Genomic DNA, 21181 nt, shown 5'->3' with positions numbered 1-21181 from the left:
CACTTAATTATGAAACTTCATTTTCTTAATTAAAGGAAGAGATGGTCTCTCCCGTGAATCTCATATTAAGCAATGAGATTTGAGAATTAGGGCGGATACCGGAGGAAGGAAAACCAATATTCTCTGTAGAATTATTAATACAAGTACCTTAGTGCGTATCGATTGCAATTTAGTTCGATGTTACGCACCTATGTAGATTCGCTGTTAATTCAGGGTCATGGAACACGGTGTGTAAGGAAGTAACTATGTCAACAGAACACGTTTCGTCATCGGATATGGAGTGATATTTTTAAAGAGGTGGAAGAAAGCAGTTTCATTGTGACAGCAGTAGTATTTGAGGAGTAGTACAGTATTTATTACCGCTGTAAGCAATATGGGTTTTCCCGAGATTTTTCCCATAGTTTGATCTGTTAGGTGCACCCCTCAAAAATAAGGACTACGTAAACGACTCACAACTGCGGATGAAATGAAACAAAACATCGAGAATTTCATTCGCTCCACTGATGAACATAGTCCTCGTAGCGTTGCATCAAATACATTAACTCACTAAAGCAAATGCATGGTGGAAACTTCCACAACGTTCTGTAATAACTTTAATTAAATTCTAAACTCTGTAATTGTTTTTAACAAAAATGTATTGCATTACAACCTGAATTGAATTTTAGGTTTTTTAGGAATTTTAGGAATTTTAGCAAATTGGGTTGCATTTTAAATGGTAATCCTGTATCAGCAAGTGTGTTAAAAATAAGGTAATAACAGCACGCAGCACTTGAAAAGTGTTTTTGGCCAAGTAAAGAGAATATATACATCGTCTTTTTTTTTTTTTTTTTTTTTTTTTCATACGACCACGAGATTGTACTACTTGTGCATCGTATCATTCACTATCAGTTGCAAGATGGCAGGACTATCAGACGCTGTCTGATGTAGAGCTGTGCAGTGTGATTCGATTTCTGTATGTTAAGGCTATCAGACAGGCAGAAATCATCGCCATCTGGTGGATGTGTACGTGCCAAAGGTTCTGTCACGGAAGCATCTTTCATGACCTTTTCTACTACTGAAAAGAGCCGCGCGCTTGGCTCCAAATCAACTCACAAAGCTGGGATTCTGTCTTTTTAGTGCATCTGAAGTTATTACCAAGACAAAGGAGTGTAGTTCCTGCAACGCAGTTACAAGGGATACAAAAAATGGGTCAATCGCATGACACCAGAACACCCATCACATTGAAGCGCCATCATCATTGCCTATAAATAAAATCGAATGCCATCAGCAAAGAGATCAAGGCAACAGTGGTTTATGACCATTCTGCAAAACTGAAACTGAGCATAAAATATACAGATGCATCATGGTCGAGGTTGCCTTGGCAAAAATTCGAAACAGACCGACGGAACTCAAATGTACCACGAAGTCCTATCGAGCTACCCTCGATGTGCTAGTGCAGCGGTCAACGCGGAAATGCAATAATACACACATTTGAATTGTCTGTGGTTCTAATTAGCGAGGAAGAATTATGCTTTCTTTCTTTTTTTTCCAAGAAAGTGAGGCTTTTTAAAAAGAACAACAGCTATCTTGCTGAAACCAAAAACGAAGTAGAGCTAAAGACGTTTCAGTAATGTAAATTTCCAATGTATTTAAAACTGTTTATCAGATACGTCAATTCTGCTTGAGACTAAATTCTTCCGGGCGATATTCGAAACCAGGTACCTGCAAACGTCGTGGAGAACTTCCTATTCCTCTAGCGTTAGCTATGAGGTTAAAACAGAAGAACAAGCATTTGAAAAGTAGGCCTCTATTTGTTGTTATAGTGGGGTTTTAGTAGCATCAGCGACTAATGCCATATTGCTCTGTGTATACTCTTTGTAAATTGCGCGTGTTCTGTGGTCGATTTTCTGTTTGCTGGACGAAAAACCCGAGCTTCCGGGAGAAAAAACCCTGCTGCCCCCGCCCGATACCGATTAACTTAGCCAAATTGTGAAATGGGTCCATTAAAATTGTTTTCGTCATCGACGGGACTCGAACTCAGGTCTTTTCTACCCGGTGTGGGGAGGACGGCGATTCTACCAAATGTGCTACCCACGAGGGTGGCCTCTATTTAACAGAACCAATATCTAGATCCTTAATTAAGTTACTGATTAAAATTGAAGCACTTGTTGAATTCTACTTTATATTGCAGTCTAATTGTGTCGATTTTTGCGCCCATTATTTAATTTGCTTTTAATGTTGTTCTGTGATTCCATTAGTCTTTAATTTCACCTACCCGGCAACCCAAAGGTCGCGGGTTCGATTCCCGCCTCGGGCTTGGATCAAAGTACTGCAAAAACCTTGGGAGGTGCAATATGGCCACAGAAGCCGATGCGCCAACAACTACCAAATAAAAAAAAAAAAAAAAAAAAAATTTCACCTAGGTGCTGCCCTCTATTACTGTCAGTGTCTTCTGCCACCATGTTTGAATGTTCTCGACAGTACTAGTTACTCTGTATGTGTAATTCTCGCAGTGTATTTTAATACCATACTTTCAAGAATTATGCTTAGCACAACCAGGTAAGTTTAGTTTTCTCAAGTTTTATTCACGATAATATTATCACAAAAGAATGTGTTAAGTGTGTATTATGACGTAGTTTCATTATAAAATTGGATATTTGCTTGTGACAGTATGTATCAAGCAATAAGTTCAGTAGATGAGCTCATCGACGGAGAGGGGAGGGGATGCGAGGCATTTATCTTATCTCTTGAGGGCTGTATGAGCGATGGGCAGTGAAAAGCGTTAATTGTCCTGATACAGAGCACGAATATAAATTGTAGAAATATGTCGCAGTTTGAATCGCGTTTCATTTTGCATCTCGATGAATCACATTTGGTGTTAGGAGGTAGGTACAAGCTGATGGGACTTGCTTAAATGACAAACACGTGCAGTTGTGATCAGAAAAGGAATGAATGAAAGAAGAATATTCGCCATTCTGAGGCTTTTAGGGAGGGAAGGGGATTATTTATGCAGAAAATCGGAAGCACCAGGTCTGTTTTGTGAATATGCAAATTCACTTTATGGAAGGGATGTTCTCGCACTTCAACGGCCACAATATGAAGTAAAAACTGCAAAAGGAAGCTTTCCTCTGTTAGAGAAGAGTCCTGTACTTGCACAAGTACAGAGTTACGCACTCTGCTGGTTGAACTTCATGTATCACCACAAAATACGGTAATATTCTTGAAAGCAAGCTTCTATAGCATCAGTCAAAAAAAAAAAAAAAAAAAAAAACCTACAGAAGTTCCCACATAACCTGTACATCCCCTGTAATATTTTGTTTAGTTCTTCCTTAAATTTATTCAAATTACCCACTTCCACAACACCAGATGGAAGTCTGTTCCAACAAGTCACCCTCCCCCCCCCTCTGGATGAAAGCAAATTTCCAGACATCCATCCTGTAACCTTCCTTCCCTCAATTTAAATGTGTGTTGTCTGAATGTTTTTTCACGATATTGGCCTTGAGTTTTTCATCTACAAAGATAAATTCTGCATTATTCGAAAAGTCCCAACCAGGAGTTGAGTTTTTGATATTAGCCAGAATTTAATCACTTAATTTTTAAACACGAAATGAAGTGATTGATCCGCTTTTTGCGCAAATGACTAACTGACATTGTAAATCAGGATATTTTTAGCACCACGGTAATAGTTAGCTTAGGGTGTACGTGATCAAATCCGGCGCTAGGAATTTTTTTTCTCTTTCCTAACTGTTCCTTAACGTTTTAACAGTAAAATTGAACGAAGAGATATAAATGAGTAGATATAAACGAGTGTGGGAGATAGATATGGGGAATGAAGAAAGAAGCCTCCTCCAGTAAAGGGGGAAGTGATGAAGTAAAGTGTATTGGTGTCTAGCGGCACCAGGCGTTTCCCCGTCTCCGCGTTGCTTTCGTTGTGGGTGTACCAGTTCGCTGGGAAGGCAAGAAATTTAAAAGTGTATGGACATTGTCTACGTGTAGTGTTATGTACCGTTGTTCTTATGGCCATTTAGCCGCTGGACCCCTGCTGAGGCCCAACGTTGCTCCACTTTTGTCCCGTGGAGGCAGACCAGGAACCCAAAAGTTTTAGATTTACTCTGGTAGGCCCTGCCACCTAATTTCTTGAGATTTCAGTGGCTAGGACCTTATAAAAAAAAAAAAAAAAAAAAAAGAAACGGCCGCACTCTTTTATACGTACGTACAGACAGATCGATATATATGCGATACATATATCCATCATCGTCGGTTTAGATGATCGTTACGTGAGAGGGAATACTGCTTGCATAATAAAGGCCGAAAATATGGGCGAACGGTAATTTGGACATAATTAAGTTTTGGTGTGTGGGGCATTCGCTGGTGTAAAGATAGAGTGGGAGGGAGACTGAAGGCTGGGGGGTTAAGGTAGAAATATGGGGTTGATAGTGTAGGCAACCCCAGAAGTCAGTAAGGCAGGCCTATGCCTCACCAAGAGAAAGTTGAGGGTGTCCGAGGGGGGGGGGCTGTCCCCGCTGGGCCAGGGGGAGCTCGGTGGAAAGGCACCAGGCAAGGGAGCCCGGTGCGATCGCCAACAGGCGTCTGCAGGAAACTATACATAGACCCTGCTGGTGGTGTCCAATCTGGTGTCATGTCCAAGTTTCATCCGTGGGACCGGGGTCCCGTCCGTGCTAGTCCTTTATCTTGCCGTGGTTTATTTCCCAAGTCTTTCAATTCTCAGTAGTGAGTCTTGTTAACATACGTAGACCCTGTTGGTGGGTGTTGGCGGGACCGGGTTCCGTCCATGGATGAAATAATTGGAGAACCCCCCTGGGTTGGGGAGGCCACCCAACAAGTGAAAGGTGAGAAAGAATGCAGGACCGGAGTCTGTAAAGCGGAGCTCGTTTGGAAATCAGCAGGGCTGCCGAAGCCCTGTCCCACACTTCAGGGTCAACTCTGGAGGATCCTACGCAGAAGTTTGCAAGTAATCCTACACCAGGAGGGGTTTGTAGTTTAATCCTACCCCGAAGGGGTTTGAAAGTTATCCTACCCCGGAGGGTTGGCAGTTAATCTTATGCAGGGAGGGGAAAGCGGGAAATCCTAGCCCAAAGGGGTTTCAGAACATCCCACCCTGTAAGGTGTTAGGGAAATCCTATCCGCCTAGCAGTATAAATCCTACTCAGCAAGCATTGTGCCGCGAGGATCCGCTCCACAAGAGGGCAATTCCGTACCATAGCGGAGTGCCAGCAGAGTTCTCAGCCACATTAGAGTTTTAGGAGGAAGAGTGTGATAGTAGGTGATCACATTCTAAAGTGGGCGTATTCATTGGGTGTTTCTTCGCGGCATCATCCGTCTCATTTGGAATGTTGACCATGCAGATTCAGTAAGGGCAAGATAACTAGTCTCATCCTGGAGGTAGAGGTGTTCCCGGTCTCGGAATGTGTATAGTGTGTTTAGGCTCTAACGGCACCAGGGGTTTCCGCCATCTCCGCGTAGTGTACATTGTGGTGTGATACAGAACACTGTAGAGGCCAGAGGTTTAAAAGTGTATGGATATTGTGGTGTGTAATGTTTTGTACCGTTGTTCATCTAGTCTTTTACCCGTTGGGTCTCAAATGAGACCCACCGTTGCCCACACTATACCTCGTGGAGGCAGACCAGGTACACCAGTATTATTTTAGAGATTTACTATTTACTCTGGCAGGTCCTGCCACCTAATTTCCTGAGATTTTAGTGGCTAGGACCTAAAAAAAAAAAAAAAGTGTGGGGGGGGGGGGGAGAAACCCAAGAAATTGGGTCAGGCCGAAAGAGATATAAGTTATGCGGGGTACAGTTAAAATTTTTTTTTTTGATGTGGGGCTCGTGTGGTTTTGACAAGAGTCAAACGCTAGTCGCAAGATAGCTAGAGAGGGAAGGGAGACTGAAGACTGGCGGCCGAAAGACAGAAATATGGGGTCAATAGTGAAGATAACCACAAAAGTCGGTGGGGCAGGCCCATGCCTCACCAGGTGGCGGGGGGGGTACAGAGTAACCATCCCCCTGCCAAGGAAAGGGATGGAAAGTGAACCAAGTGAGGGTACCCGGTTCGGATCGCCTAATGGCGTTTCCGCAGCAAACTGTACAATGTCTTTGTCGGGTCTTCGTATGCCATTCCTGGGATATGTTGTCCCGTACGTGTGAGTGATCAAGTCCAGATAATGGCTCCAGTTTAAGCCAGTGGTCAGTTCCAGGTTAAGTTAACGATTAGTTGTTCTTCAGATTGTAATTGTTGGGTTTTTGTTTGGTTGAGGTATCTAAGGATCTTTAATCTGGATGACGAGTGGTTGGTTTGTAGGAAAATTCCTGCTAAGGTTGTGGGTATGGTCTCGGATGTTAGCTACGATTTTGGCTGTGAGTCTAATCTTGAAGTCGTCATAAAGGAGGCAGGTGTTACATCACTTGCTCCAAAGTCTTAGGTTCGCCACAAGTGCATTGATGATCCTGCTATATCCCTAAGTCTAAGCGTTTTTGTTTGAAATGACCATGCCCAATGAGAATAAAGGTTACTTGAAGTCCCGGTGAAAACCAGCACGGTGGCTTTGAGCAGGTGAAAGTAACGGAGGGAAGGAAGAGCTTGGTTATAGTTGCCTTTGGTGTGGTATTGGTTCAGAAGTCTTGCCAGATTCCGAGGTGCTTGTGAGTAATACGTTTGCACTCTGACATCGGATCATTTGCCAAGTCAAGGATTTCTGTTGGTGTGCCTTTCTATAAGTGGTGGCAGAGATCTTTTTAAATCACCTCACGGTAGAGGGGGCCATGAAAATTCATGAACATACATAACATTTTTTCGCCGCACTTTCGAAACAGCATTATCGTTGTAAAGTAACGTAACCTAACCTGATAATATTAGTAAATAATTATTAGGTAAAAAAAAGCTACATTAAAGTAACCTCCAATTCAACGAATCGATTACTTTCCCTACATACATCCCCTAACATCTTTATTATAATTTTCTTACGGCCGCCTTTTTTCTGCGATTACATACATGGCACCACGAGTCACCAATCAACGAAAATTACTCGCATAATCGACAGTTCGTACTATTGTCGGTGCTAATTCCTGGGTTGTGAAAATTTAAGCTGTTGGAATCAGAAAGAATTTGTTTCCAAAGCCTCATTTGGAAACACCTCAAAAATGATGTTTCTAAGTGGGAATACAACAACTAGCGTAATCGAAAGGAAGGAAAGCACAACAATACAAATGGCCCTCAGTCCCCAGCAGCTTTCACTCTCCCTCTTACGGCAGCGAGAGGATCAGAGTGGAAGCAGAGGGTGCTAAGAATCTCTGGGTACGACCAGGCTGCCATGCACGGAAATTGAACTTGGCCTGTTATAACGTACGATCACTCATCGGTGAAGACAGGATATTAGAGCTGGAAAAGGAATTAGAAAATGTGAATTGGAATATCATCGGTTTGGCTGAAACAAGAAGAAGAAATGAATCACTTATAAGTTTATCAAGTGGAAATCTGCTGTACACCAATGGAAACAGTGAAAGGAGTGAAGGTGGAGTTGGGTTTCTGGTCCATAAAGATTTTAAAAACAACATTTTGGAATTCAAAAGTACATCACCAAGGGTGTCAAGACTAATACTCAAGATTTCTAAGAGGTACAAGCTAAAGATTGTAATGATTTATGCACCAACATCGAGCCACGATGATGAAGAGGTTGAAGACATGTACACTGAAATTGAGTCTTCTAGATGAGCAGAAAACCCACTACACTATTATTATGGGGGACTTCAATGCTAAGGTTGGAAAAAGGCAAAACAGCGCAGAAAGAGGAACTATAGGAAATTTTGGAATTGGTGAAAGAAATAAAAGAGGTGAAAGACTTGTGGAATTTGCAGAATCTCAAGGAATGTCAGTAATGAACACTTTTTTCAAGAAAAGGGTGAACAGAAAGTGGACATGGAAGAGTCCAAATGGATTAACAACTAATGAAATCGACTTCATCCTCACTAACAGAAGATATATTGTGAATGATGTTACCGTCCTGAATAAGGTAAATGTTGGAAGTGATCACAGAATGGTAAGATGTACACTTGATATAGATGTAGGAAAGGAAAGGAAAAAACTGACTCGAGTAAATAATACAAAGGTCTTTGAAATAACAGAGGAGGAGAAAAAGCAGTATGTACTGGAACTTAAGAACAAGTTTGAGCTTCTGCAGACTGCTCCGGACCAAGATATCGACGAGGAATATTACAACTTTCTGAAAGTGATAAAGCCCAAGAAACCTATAGGGAAACAGAAATCCAAAGAAGAAAAAATTAGTCAAGAAACACTTGTCATGATGAACCAAAGACGACAAACGAAGAGCAAGAAAAACACTGACAGGGAGAAAATTCAGTATACTGAGTTATGCAAAGCCATTAGAAAGAGACTCAGAGAGGACATAAGAAGATTTAACACAAGAAAAGTAGAACAAGCATTAAGGGAAAACAAAGGATTTAAATCAGCAGCCATGAGCAGTAATACAGAAAGACAAATGATACTGAAACTGAAGAATAGCGATGGTGTAATTATAAACAGCAGAGAAGGCATAATTCAAATAGCAGAAGACTACTATAGAGAATTATACAAGGAGCAGGGGAATGATGCCAGCAGTGGGGAAGATGGATTGCAAAGTAGCAACACATACGACATACCCGATATTCTTCCTGATGAGGTAGAACATGCATTGAAGAAAATGAAGAATCGGAAAGCCCCGGGGGAAGATGAAGTTACTGTTGAGTTGTTAAAATTGGGAGGAAGAGACATAACACAAAAACTGGCAAGGCTCTTCACAAAGTGCATTAGAAAAGGTGTGATGCCTAAGCAGTGGAATAATGCAATCATAGTTTTGCTGCATAAGAAAGGAGATAAATCAGAAATTGGAAATTATAGACCAATTAGCTTGTTATCCCATATCTACAAGTTGTTCACAAGGGTCATTACTAACAGATTAGAAAGAATACTTGATGAGAATCAACCGAAAGAGCAAGCTGGCTTTAGGACAGGATTCTCAACTATGGATCACCTTCACGTTATATCACAGCTAATGGAGAAAGCAAATGAATATAAAACACCATTATGCCTGGCATTTGTGGATTATGAAAAGGCATTTGACTCTATACAGCATAAGGCAATGTTTCGGGCACTGGAAAGACAAGGCATAGATACTCCATATATTATGATTTTGAAGAAAATATATGAGAGTGCTACATCCTTTATTAGACTAGACAAAGACAGTAGCAAATTTAAAATCGAGAAAGGAGTTCGACAAGGAGACACAATATCTCCGAAGCTGTTTACTGCTGCCCTTGAGGAAGCTTTCAGAAGATTAGACTGGTCGCAGAAAGGAGTCAATGTGAACGGAGAGACCTAAACCATTTACGATTTGCAGCTGACATTGTGGTCATAAGCCACGATCCCAAAGAATTAGAGGAAAATCTTAATCAGTTATGCAGAGTTAGTAAGGATTTTGGACTAAAGATGAATATGGCTAAAACAAAAGTAATGATGAACAAGTATGCCACGGAAAGGGAAATAATGATTGAAGGAGCAGTAATTGAAAAGGTGGAGTCATATACTTATCTGGGACAAGTTATTAGCTGTAATAATGATAAATGGCTGGAAGTCAAGAGAAGAATAAATTTTGGATGGATAGCATTCAGGAAATATAATCACATACTGAAGAGCAATATCCCAGTTTGTCTGAAACGTAAAATAATGAATCAATGTATACTCCCCACCATGACTTATGGAAGTGAAACTTGGGCACTCACCAAAAGAATGGAAGAGAAGCTAAGAACTACACAGCGAAGAATGGAACGAATTATATTGGGAATTAGAATGTTAGATAAGAAGAGAAACACATGGATTAGGCAGCAAACTCAAGTAAAGGACATTCTTATCAAAACTAAAGAACTAAAATGGTCTTGGGCAGGACACATAGCTCGAAGACATGATGACAGATGGACTAAGAAAATAACAGAATGGTATCCAAGAGGAGCTAGAAGAAAACCTGGAAGACAAAGGCGGAGATGGATAGATGAAATTCATGAGTTTTTGAGTAGTAAATGGATGGCCAGTGCTCAAAACAGAAGGAACTGGAAAGTTGCTGGAGAGGCCTTCATCCTGCAGTGGATTGAAAATGGCTGATGATGATGATGAATATACCCAATTAATCCAAATGGCTGGATTAGAAGCAAATTCTTTGGAAAAGGCGTAGATTTCATTTCCATCTGGAGGATTTTTTTTTATCCCTATTTTTTCTGATTTAGTCTATGGTCTTGATCTTCCCCAGAGAAATTCTGGATTTTCATTTCGCAAAATATACAAATTGATGTTCGTTTCGTTTGTGGCGAAATGGAGAATATACGTAACTTAACGATACGATGCATTAACGCTTCGTAGGCTCAGATTCCTCAGCAGTTATTCTAAACCAACCAAGCTACCAAAAATAAAAGTTTTGTTTCTCCGCTCTTTCTTTACTGAATTCGAAAGAAAAATGGCTTTTATTTTTCATTTCGGCTTCCGGTTGCTGTTTTTCTCGCTTTTCTCGTGATAACTTTTCATTTCTCCACGCGTGTTACAGTGTATGTCAGATTTTTAAATCTTACTTTTTTGAAAATTAATTGAAAAGTTGAGCTCATAACCCTTGCTGGATTTATGAATACCGATTTAACATTTCGATATCAGAATTTTACTTTTTAAAGGTGTCTATCAGAAATCAATATTAAAATTTAAAATTCGGTTTTTCCTCAGTATCTATATCGTGACTTGTATATCTCACATAATACAGCGAAAGATCACTTTTCATAAAGCTGTATCCCATGCAGCAGGCCAATATAATTCAATGTGGGAATCGGATAAAGAAATTTATCACTTCTAAAGCATATAAGAAAACTCGGTCTTTGGAACTTCAGCAGGAGACCAAAGAAAAGTAAGCGCTATAAAAGAGCGGGATATAAATTTGAGTTTTTCTTCGATATTGCCAAGGTGTGAATTTTTAAAGGCTCCAGTATAGGCCATTATGGTTTCACTTGCATATAGATTGACCTTAATGAGGAACTACTTACTCGTGATAAATGGAGACGAGTGTGCGGAAATCTTCAAACGATATTGAACCTGTTTCTCTGGCATTATGTGTCTTCCATCTTAGAGGATAATCTATATTAGACCTCTCGACATACAAGAATTTTATCATTCTGGGACATTCACATCTCCAAATCGAGACTTTCCGATAATGGAAATACCTTCGTATCTTTTCCTTATTTTTTTACTTCCTAACCTAATGGATAATGGTTGCTTGGAGACTCAATATCAGTATTCCATTTACGTTCGATGGAAGAAAATTATGCTTTTCCTTCAAATAGCCATATTTTAGATGTATGGGGATTATTAGTTAAGGCAATAAAATTTTTATTTCGTGGGAAGTAAAAAAAAATTTTAAACTTCTAAGTAGAACAATCTTACTTTTTAGTTTATGCACCATTTCATATATCACGTAAACGATTTGCTTTCCTTAAGTGACGAGATGGTGGTGCTCTTATGACATCTTATAACTCAGAATGCTTGCTGTAGTTATGACAAATAACGACCACTTTTACCATCAATCCGTCACACTCCACATTCACCAAACAAGTTGGGAATGATAATTTCTGATCTGCATATTTACAGTCAAATAATATGATATCATAACAGTTCATTTCCTTGGATATCTTTCTTATTTTTTCAAATATTTGAAGGATAGTGCATGGAATATGCAGTATCCTTCAAAAAAGTGGCTGGACACCCCGCTTTTCATAGTCCGTTGGACCTTCCGGTCAAACACGTGACTCAGATCAGTATGATTCGTATATAAGAAAGGTTAATGAACCACAAGTTGTCGTCATGAACGTAAAGCTGAGCTGGCGGATTTAAGGAGAATGTGATTGCCGGATGTCACATCTACACCTGCTTTAACATTTTGGATAATTGCATTTTCCTTACGATGTTGGTAGCTGCTTGGTACAGACCTCTGTTTGTTTCAACGGGGTAATGCTTTAATGCCCCATGCCATACTGCCGCTGTTGTTCAAGAATAGTTCATGCAAATAAATGTACGAAAGTTAGAACAGCCAGTGCAAGGTTTCGATTAGAATCCTTCGCCACCATGGAACACTTATGGGATGATTTGGGACGTCCGGTGAAAGACCAACATGTCCCACAATGGCACCTTAAAATTGGGTCACTGTTTTGGTCATAGCCACAAAAAGCAAAGTACACGTTATTAAACGAGTGGCAGTGACTTTAGTCTGAAATCGACCTGTGTCCTGATATATTTTGGAGGCTCGTGTAGAGTTGGAATATTCTTGGCAAGTGCTTGTATACTCGTTTATTCGAGATCGCTGTATATTATACGTTTCCATTACTCGTACAATTACTTGAAGGAAATGACTGTGAAATCAAGTTCGTTTGCAGCGTTGAATCCCGCTGAGATGTTATTAGCACTTTCTGAAAGTTGGTTTCAGAATATAAACTTTTGTGATTTACTTTTCGTTGCCTTGAGGGAAGAACGAGTCAAAACTATGATGTCTACACGCAGAAATACTTTTTAAGAGTGTACCCAGAATTATTGCAACTACTAAAACATGTAATAGCTATGCTAATCGATAACTTTTACTTCTCTGAAATTACAGTTCCTTCTTGTCCTCTTTTACGTCATCCAATATGTAAATATTGTCAATATTTGCAATATGTAAATATTGGATGATGTACAAGAGGACAAATCTGTCTTTTGATTCATACTGCAAGCTGTCTTATCACAGTAAAAACACAGTTGAAAGAATACTTTGACTCTACTGTGTCTTATTGTGGTCGCTCGATTTTAATTAATATGTAAAATTTAATTTGAAGTTGTCAAATTGGATATTCTTTAATTTAGAGCCATAATAACGGTGGTTAAATGGCGAAGAAAACAAAATCAATGCGCGCACTACCATTAAATTGTTTGATAAAATATGATGCAACGGTGGCGTTTAGTTCACATCTGAAACACATTTTATATTCACATATTTGAGACCGTTGTCGCTGATGAGAGCTATTTATGGTTTTCTGTGTTAAGCAAATTACACAAGAGTGGTATGTTTACCATATTACGTCAATCATGGGCATTAGAAAGGAAAATTTTCAAGAAAAGTGCCCAATTTGTTCCCCACGAATCACTGAATCACTTGGTACAGATGATGAGAACATTTTCCATATATGTTTTATTGAAGGATTTGGAATTCGCATTTTGGATAGAAATGAGTGAGATTGCCGTGAGGTTTAATTTTTTAGAGACATCTATAGTTTCAACCAACAGGGAGAATCGTAATGGGTTTCGTCTATTTTTAACTTCGCCAGTGGTCTGTGCAGCTCCTCCCATTCGAACTATGCATTTCAAATTATGAGTTCGCCGCTTTATAAAACCATTATTTCGTGGTAATGATCACCATTATATCAATTAATATTTTCTCATTGTCACGCACTCACCGAAAACCATATATTTTCCGTGTTGTTTTCTTGGATAATTTTTATAATATATGTAATAATTTCGTCCATCCTGTTGATTGGCTGCACTCTAGACTTCAAGGTTCTTCATTCTAATAGATAAGCACTGTTCATACCACATTTTGCTCTCAAATACCGAAAATGGTTTGCAGTTTCATTAATAATTCATGAAATCAGCTGTAATGTTGCGATCTGTAGGAAGTTTCAAGTATTATAAAAAATTGTACAAAATATCAACCAGAATCTTTTCTTGAATGGTAAATTTTATAACTGTATATAGCGATTTTTCTTTAGAGAACGATTACGAATACATCTTTTTGAAGAAAGAGAGGAACATTCCTCTAACACTGCAATTTGGAATTTCATGATGGAACACCGCATGATTAGTTTACTGTCTTCTCCTTCTTTGTGTAATCGAGAGAGGCTCATTCCATTGCAAAATACTCCTCAAAACCGGGGCTTTGAAATGTCTTTACCAGGAATGGTCTCATGGATTGAGATCTGTTGGAGGATCGCAATTGCATTAAAACTACGCAAAGTCTATGAATTTCATTTTTTATGGGAAAAAGAAATTGATAGATTAAACGTAGTTTTAATGCAGTCATTTCAGCTTTGTACAGTCCATGTATCGTTGTGTTAAGACACGTGAATGTGGTGTCGGTGGAAAGGTATATTGATGTAGACAGAAAAGAGACTTAAATTGGCTGTTTTATGGGAAAGAGCAATAAATATATAGTTGTAATTATAATTAAACTTAACGGTTAAGTTTCAAGGACTAAAACTGTGAAGTTTAATAATTAGTCTGAATTGATAAGAAACCTACTCTACTTACTTTTCGTGTCTGTTAATCACAGAAAAAGAAGAAAATAAATTCAATTAATTTTAAGAAAAAGTAGAATGCACTCCTGAAATATAATGCACTGAACACCTAACCCAACTTGTAATGAAAGTATGCTATCGGATGTTTAGGCACTACATAATAAGAACATGTTCAATCTATATCATATTTTCGGCGTATGTTTCGTTGGTCCCTGGAACGCTTAGCCTTCCCTGACCCCTCTACCTTCGACCACAGAAATGCATTCATATAAATGAAAGTATATTTAGAGAATTACCCTAGAACGAAGATTTGAATCGAGGCTAAATTTTCAACTTATGTTCTTCTGTTGGTTCTTGGAAAAATTTCAGGTCCAATGAAAGTATTGCATTAATCGACAAGTAAAATGCAGATCTATACGAAATTTTCAACATATATTCTGATAGCCCTTGGAAGGGTCTCAGTTCAATTCCGATTTTATGTTATTCTCTACCCAGTTTTCACTACAGAAATGTTACTGTAATTTTGGAACAGGAGCTGTGGTCCATTTCAAAATTTTAGTGCTTATTTAGAATATTTTAAGAATCTTTGTAATAAATTCTCATGTTTTTCGGTGGAGTTATTTTTTTATAAATCGCGAATTACAGTATTATTATAACACAGTGCGTGCATTAACCAACTTGTATTTTTAATATAACTAATTTATTGTAATTTTATATTTACTCCTTCTATGGTATTTGTGTCTTATTATTTAAAAAATATTTTTTATAAAGTAGCCTATTTCATTTCCTTTTAAACTTTAAATTCATATAGTGGCACGTTTTATAAAGTTCAACTTAATGAAATTCAATCATTTAAAAAGGATTAAAACGCTTTTTAAATACTGATTATTTCAGTTTTTGAATTATTAAAAAGCATCAGAGGAGAATCGTTTTTTTTCCTTAGTAAGAAACCAGAGGATAAAAAAAGAGCAGAAAAAAGAAAAACCAAGTGTTTTCCTTTTTCTGTAAATGAAAAAAAAAAAGTTCAGTTGTGTGAGTGTATTTAACTTATACGGTCGCTTTAAGTAGAAGATTAAGGGTCTGGCTTAAACGGTCGGAGTTTAAATATCTTACATATGTGTGTGTTGGATTAAATATAATTCGGAAGTTGGCTGTTTTCTATCTCCCATGCCAGGAAACAAATCCATCAAACGCGTCAGCTACTGTCTTGAGGCCTTTAGGGAAAATTAGACTCCAAGACGGTTACTGACCTACGAAGCAATGTTTCCAATGTCCAGTTCTTCTTGATAAAATGTAGAATATTTATGTATAGATTAATATTCAATTAATCAGGAATAGATTAATATTGAATTAATCTGCAAGCAGAAGGACTATGTAGGCAAATGGTAAACGTGGGGTGTGGTAGTAAATGCGTTTGTGTTGATTGTGGTTTGAGTCCACGTGATCGCTAAATTGGGTTACAATGGTAAAAATCTTGTCAAAATGATTAGCTGTAAATTCTTCTGACCTACGTGGTCATGCTGGAATATAAATAGAATATTTACTTATTATTACTTTTTATTTCAGCGGTTTGTAAGATCAGATTTAAAAACAAACCTGTAATGTTGTTAATGGAAATATATTACTGAAGAGAAATACGTTTCCAAGTGAAGAAAAATTTTAAGAATAACAAATCATGCATTAAATATTGTAAAGTTTATAAAGTTATTTGCAAATTTTACTCATTTCATTTCCTATATTTTACTGCATCCTTATTTCTCTTTTATTTTAATCCCGATTGTCTCTTAATATTATCCAATTTGAAACATTTACCTTCAGCCATTCAGAATGGGTAATCCACTTCGGAACCCTAATGCAGAAGATAAGAATAATAACTGGTAACATTAAAATTACGAATGCATCTAGAAAAACCTAAATTAGGAGGGTGTTTAACTCATTTAGGTTGAAATAATTGTTATCCGAATATTAACAGGACCTAATTTTCATGTTTTATGTTCTTTATGAAATATGATGTCGATAAAATTTTGAAATAAGGTGGTCAGACAGACTAAGGGTGTGGAACATTTCGCTCGCGGATAATATCCACACGATAAAAATCAAGACGGTATTAATCATCAGAGAAAAAGTGGATATTACGATTTTAATTTTTAATTTCGTATATAATGATATTTGACACATTTTCTGTCTTTAATGAAATTTGCCATTAACTTTCTGACGTAGTTTAGCATGCTTAAAAGATGGGAAGTAATCAGTAAATTATAAACCGCTGTCGAGTGTCTAACACAGGTGAAATATCCATGCTGATATTCTTTGACGTTGTGTTTAATTTACAACATTTCGGACGTTGTAAATAATTTACTCCTTAACTGGTAAATAGGAGTATCGAGTGAAAATTTCTGACCAAGCTTGATTCCGAATTTATTATTTAAGGGGAAAAAAATGTAGACTTTAAAATGAATTACAATAAAAGTAATTAAAATGAATGAATACTGGGTTTATTTATTTCTTATATTACTTCTGTTTGACACCGGAAACTTTACAATAAGTAAAATGTTTCAAGTAAATAAAACATTCCCATAAACTTGTACTGGATGGTGTAATTAATAATACACCGCCACAGAAGTGTTGGAGCCACTGTTTCTTATTTTACTGAATGACGGTGATGAGAGAGCTCAGGGGAAGTTGTCGAAGTGTGCTGGCGATTTAAAAGTAGGAAGCATCCAGGCTGTTTACTATTAAGGCTGTGCCACTATCCATGCAGTCGGTTCGATGGTTATTGCCATCTCCTCAGTGGATAGATAGACATTCCATCTGTTAACCTGGCGATCTAGTGATTGTTATGTTTAGCTTTCCGTATATAGAGACCTAAGTCTTAACTAGATCTTTCTGAAATAATGCAGAAATAAACAATCTTACCCAAAATCCCAATAACGTCACAAAATCAAAAGATATTTACTAGAGGACATTGGAAAAAATCTTCTCGAATTAAATGTTGCACTTTATTAATTTGGAGGTTTTGCTTAGTGGATGAATACTTTGCTAAAGATGAGCGAGAGAAAACATATACAGTTTTGCTCAGTGGGATCTCTGCTGTTGACACCTCGTGTTAGATGGAAAATCGATAAACACAGTGTTAAGAACTCTATGTGATAACTCGCTAAAAAGATTGCTGTAACAGCCGCACTATCGGACGAATATGTCCAGCAAAACTACAGCCCATTAATGAGCTAACAATATGTGTGAAGGAGGAAGAAAAAAAACTTTGTTTTATAAAAAGAAACAATTTTAAAACTGTAAGCATAAATTATTATTGTTATTAAAAGTACTCAAAGAAACTGCATGCAACGCAATTTCTTCTGACACATTTATTTTGTAATATATAGGAGTATTTTTTTAATAGAAATGGTATGGTTTAATTCTTTTATTTTAGGAAACGTGTAATGGAATGCGTTTAGAACACTACCTTAGTTGTTTACTGGTGTTTGTCCAATTCGGATTGTACTTTTAATGCTTTAATTGTTTAAACCAGTTTAGTAATGTCTGCAGAGTTCTCTGGTACATAATAATCAACTCAAATTAGTAGCCTCCGAGCGGCATATATTTCAATTAACATCTAGAAATCTTGGTACCTTAGCAATTAAATGAAATTACACGGTGATTTCCTTTCTTCGCTAATGCAATTAATGCCCACAAAGAGTTGCATTTATTAAAACGTTACTTTATAACTAAGTGCATATAGTCTTGTCTTAGAGTGGAAATCTAACTGGCACCATTCTATGAATGGCATCAATAAAATTCTCGAAAAGTACCTCTGCAGATCTGAAACATCAATACGAACGTGAATTGCAGCAAAATGGATTATAATTGCAAAGGGAAGTTGTGTGTGATCGAGGAATTTGGATATCTTCCTGTTACGGCAAATTATTAGCAATTATTGACGAGTGTTGTCTGTTAATATGATGCGTTTAGCTACTAGCGAGAAAATCCTTAAAAATAAAGAGGTCAAGCAAACCAATTTCACTAAATCTGTAATAAATGCATGTTAATGAGGACAAGAAGTTGTAAAGCAGAGAGAACGGTAGCGAAATTCTAGTTCTAATTAACAAAAATGCATAGGAACGTGTAATTACAGTTATCACGAGCATTAACGTGCATAGTAATAAGCTGTAATGAGAGCCGGAAGCGCTAACTCGAAGGAAAACCAAATGAAAACAGCGAAAAGGAAGGAACCTTAATAAGAAGTCATGCATCTCAGGAACTATGCCTCAGAGCTTCCATTTGGAAAAATAATTATCTCAAATTCGGTGACAAAGCAGTACAGAACAACTGAAAACAATGTTTCAATTCTACATTTAACGATTACAGATTTTTTTTAAAGTTAGAAACATTGTGTACTTGTGGAAAATTCCAGTGATTTCCTATCATGGTCAAACCCGATTTTACCACTAGAAAACTAGGCTACCGCAAAAAACTGAAAGAAATATTCACGAAACTGCATAACTAAACAAGCAAGCTTCTTCTCTGTGCGCCATCTCCTAACGGAGTTCGGCTACCACCATGGCAAATGTTTCTGGTAACTCTGAACAGCTGCTCTGTGTTCAGTCCTGTCCAATTCTTAATGTTATCAAGCCACGATGTACGTCTTATCCCAAGCTTTCTTCTTCCTTCCAGTCTCCCCTCAATAGTTAGCCGTGAAATTGCATATTTGTTGTTCCTCGTGATGTGTCCAAGATACGCCGTTTTTCTTTTCTTTGTGTCTTTCAGCAATTCCCGGGTTTTTCCAATTCTCTGCAGGACACTCATTGGTAACTCTTGCTGTCCATGGTATCTTTCGCATTCTTCTTTATGTCCACATTTCAAATGCTTTTAGTTTTTTTTTTTTTTTCGAGGTGTTAGTTTTCAGTGTCCATGTCTCGGCACCAAAAAACAAAACTGACCAAACATAAAATCTCATCATCCGGATTCTAAGGTGCAGATCCAGGTTTCCATTGCACAATGCAGGTCTTGTTTTAAGAAAATACTGCCTGACCATTTCAACCCTTGCTTTTATTTCCATATCCGGTTCGTTTGTCATTGATCCAACAGCCTACTGTCAATAGCCTATTGTCAACTCTCCTTGACATCCTTCCCTTTAATATATTGGGAGGTATTGACATTGCCCCACTAAGGACCATCAGCTTAGTCTTGTTGATGTTAATCCCGAGGCCCATTCTTTCACTTTCTTCACTCACACGATTGAGAAGTATCTATAAGTCCTGAATATTAGTTGTACAAAGTACAGTGTAACTTTGTACAACTGAGTACAAAAGCATCTGAGTTTGATTTCCTTTGAAACGGGAAGAAGTTAAATGTATAAAAGTATTTACAGGTCCGGAAACAGTTCATTTAAAAGTTATATTAAATACCAACGTCGATAAAATATAAATTAATAATTTATTTACAAATACTGTTATACTCAATTAAAATAATAAAGATTTGAATTGTGTACGTTATAAAAGTGTAAAATAAATTGTTATATGGATGGGCGGAACTTTTAGGGGTTTGTCTCATGCTTTGATCCAAGTGTTGATCATGCAATCTGGGGGAACTCTGATTTTCCATCCCGCCAGAAAAGCCAACCCAGCTATCGAACAAATTTGAAGACACGATATATTAACTCTCCGTGGTGAAATTCCTGTTGAATAGGAAAGTTTAAATACTCGTAGATGACACAATAAGATGTAAGTTTGTGCCACAGGCTTTAGGAACACTTCAAGGAAAGCATTAGATCCAGCAGACTTTTTCATGTTGCGATTAGTTAAGATGTTTCTTATCTATTTTTAACGAAACACAAAAGAAGAAATTGAGAAGGGTCTTACCGCTTTGTAGTGGAGATTTGCATTATGCAAGCATGAGCTAGAGACAAAGGGGAATGCTCGTGTTTCACCATTATACACAGGTTAGGTTGAAATTGGATGATTCGCCATAAAGCGCGATAGAAGTAATGATGAACTGGTGTAATCAATGGCTTGGGAAGTGATTAAGATGCAATGCCTGCTTTGAAACAGTTTCGTGTTTTAATAGATGAAGATTGAAAGGAGGAAATATAAAATTAGAATTAAAGATTTCATTCCAGTGAGAATGGTTTGAATGATGTGATTAGCCGAAGCTTTAGGATTAGAAGCTTCAAGGTCTAAGGAAGAGGTGGACAGAAAGTGAGTCGATTTCAGTTTGCATATTCGAAGAGATCATTTCATTAAAGCAGACATGCTAATTTAGGCAATCGGTAGTGCGAACGGTTTATTGTAATATTACAGTGATTAAACTGTTATCAAAGCTTTTATAAAATATAATTAATGCTTTTAAAACTTCCCATTAATCACCAGAAAACTGGAAGGTCTCGAGATTTTCAACTGAATATATATGTAGGTTGTCAATGTGAATATGTAGAATACGTTGCTTATTGCATGTAGTATCGACAAGAAGTATACAAATACATCATGAAGACGTTTATTTAATATGAAGAATCGAACTTTTGGATAATCTCTCTTCATTCCTCGCTTTATTCTCCTGCGACGTTTCACGCAGGGTTATTATTACAATATAATAAATACTGTTTGCTTATTATATCGTTAATTGAAGTATATGTTTTTTAATACAGGAATATACGCACTTGTCTAGATTTTATTTCTCTTTTCTCAGAGGGAAATTCTCCTTCCACAAAACAAAACGGGAATTTTTGTCACTGGCAGTTATCATAATCAAATGGCATTGGACAGCTGTTTTTATTTTGTAAAAATAAAAGGACGAAAAAGAATGCATAATATTCTTTTCTCTCTCACAAATGGTAGCAACACTA

The sequence above is a fragment of the Mastigoproctus giganteus genome, chromosome 3, assembly GCF_048544385.1.
Source record: "Mastigoproctus giganteus isolate SK-2022 chromosome 3, ASM4854438v1, whole genome shotgun sequence".
Taxonomy (NCBI): Eukaryota; Metazoa; Arthropoda; class Arachnida; order Uropygi; family Thelyphonidae; genus Mastigoproctus; species Mastigoproctus giganteus.
The sequence above is the reverse complement of the archived record's forward strand: the minus strand, read 5'-3'. Positions refer to the sequence as shown.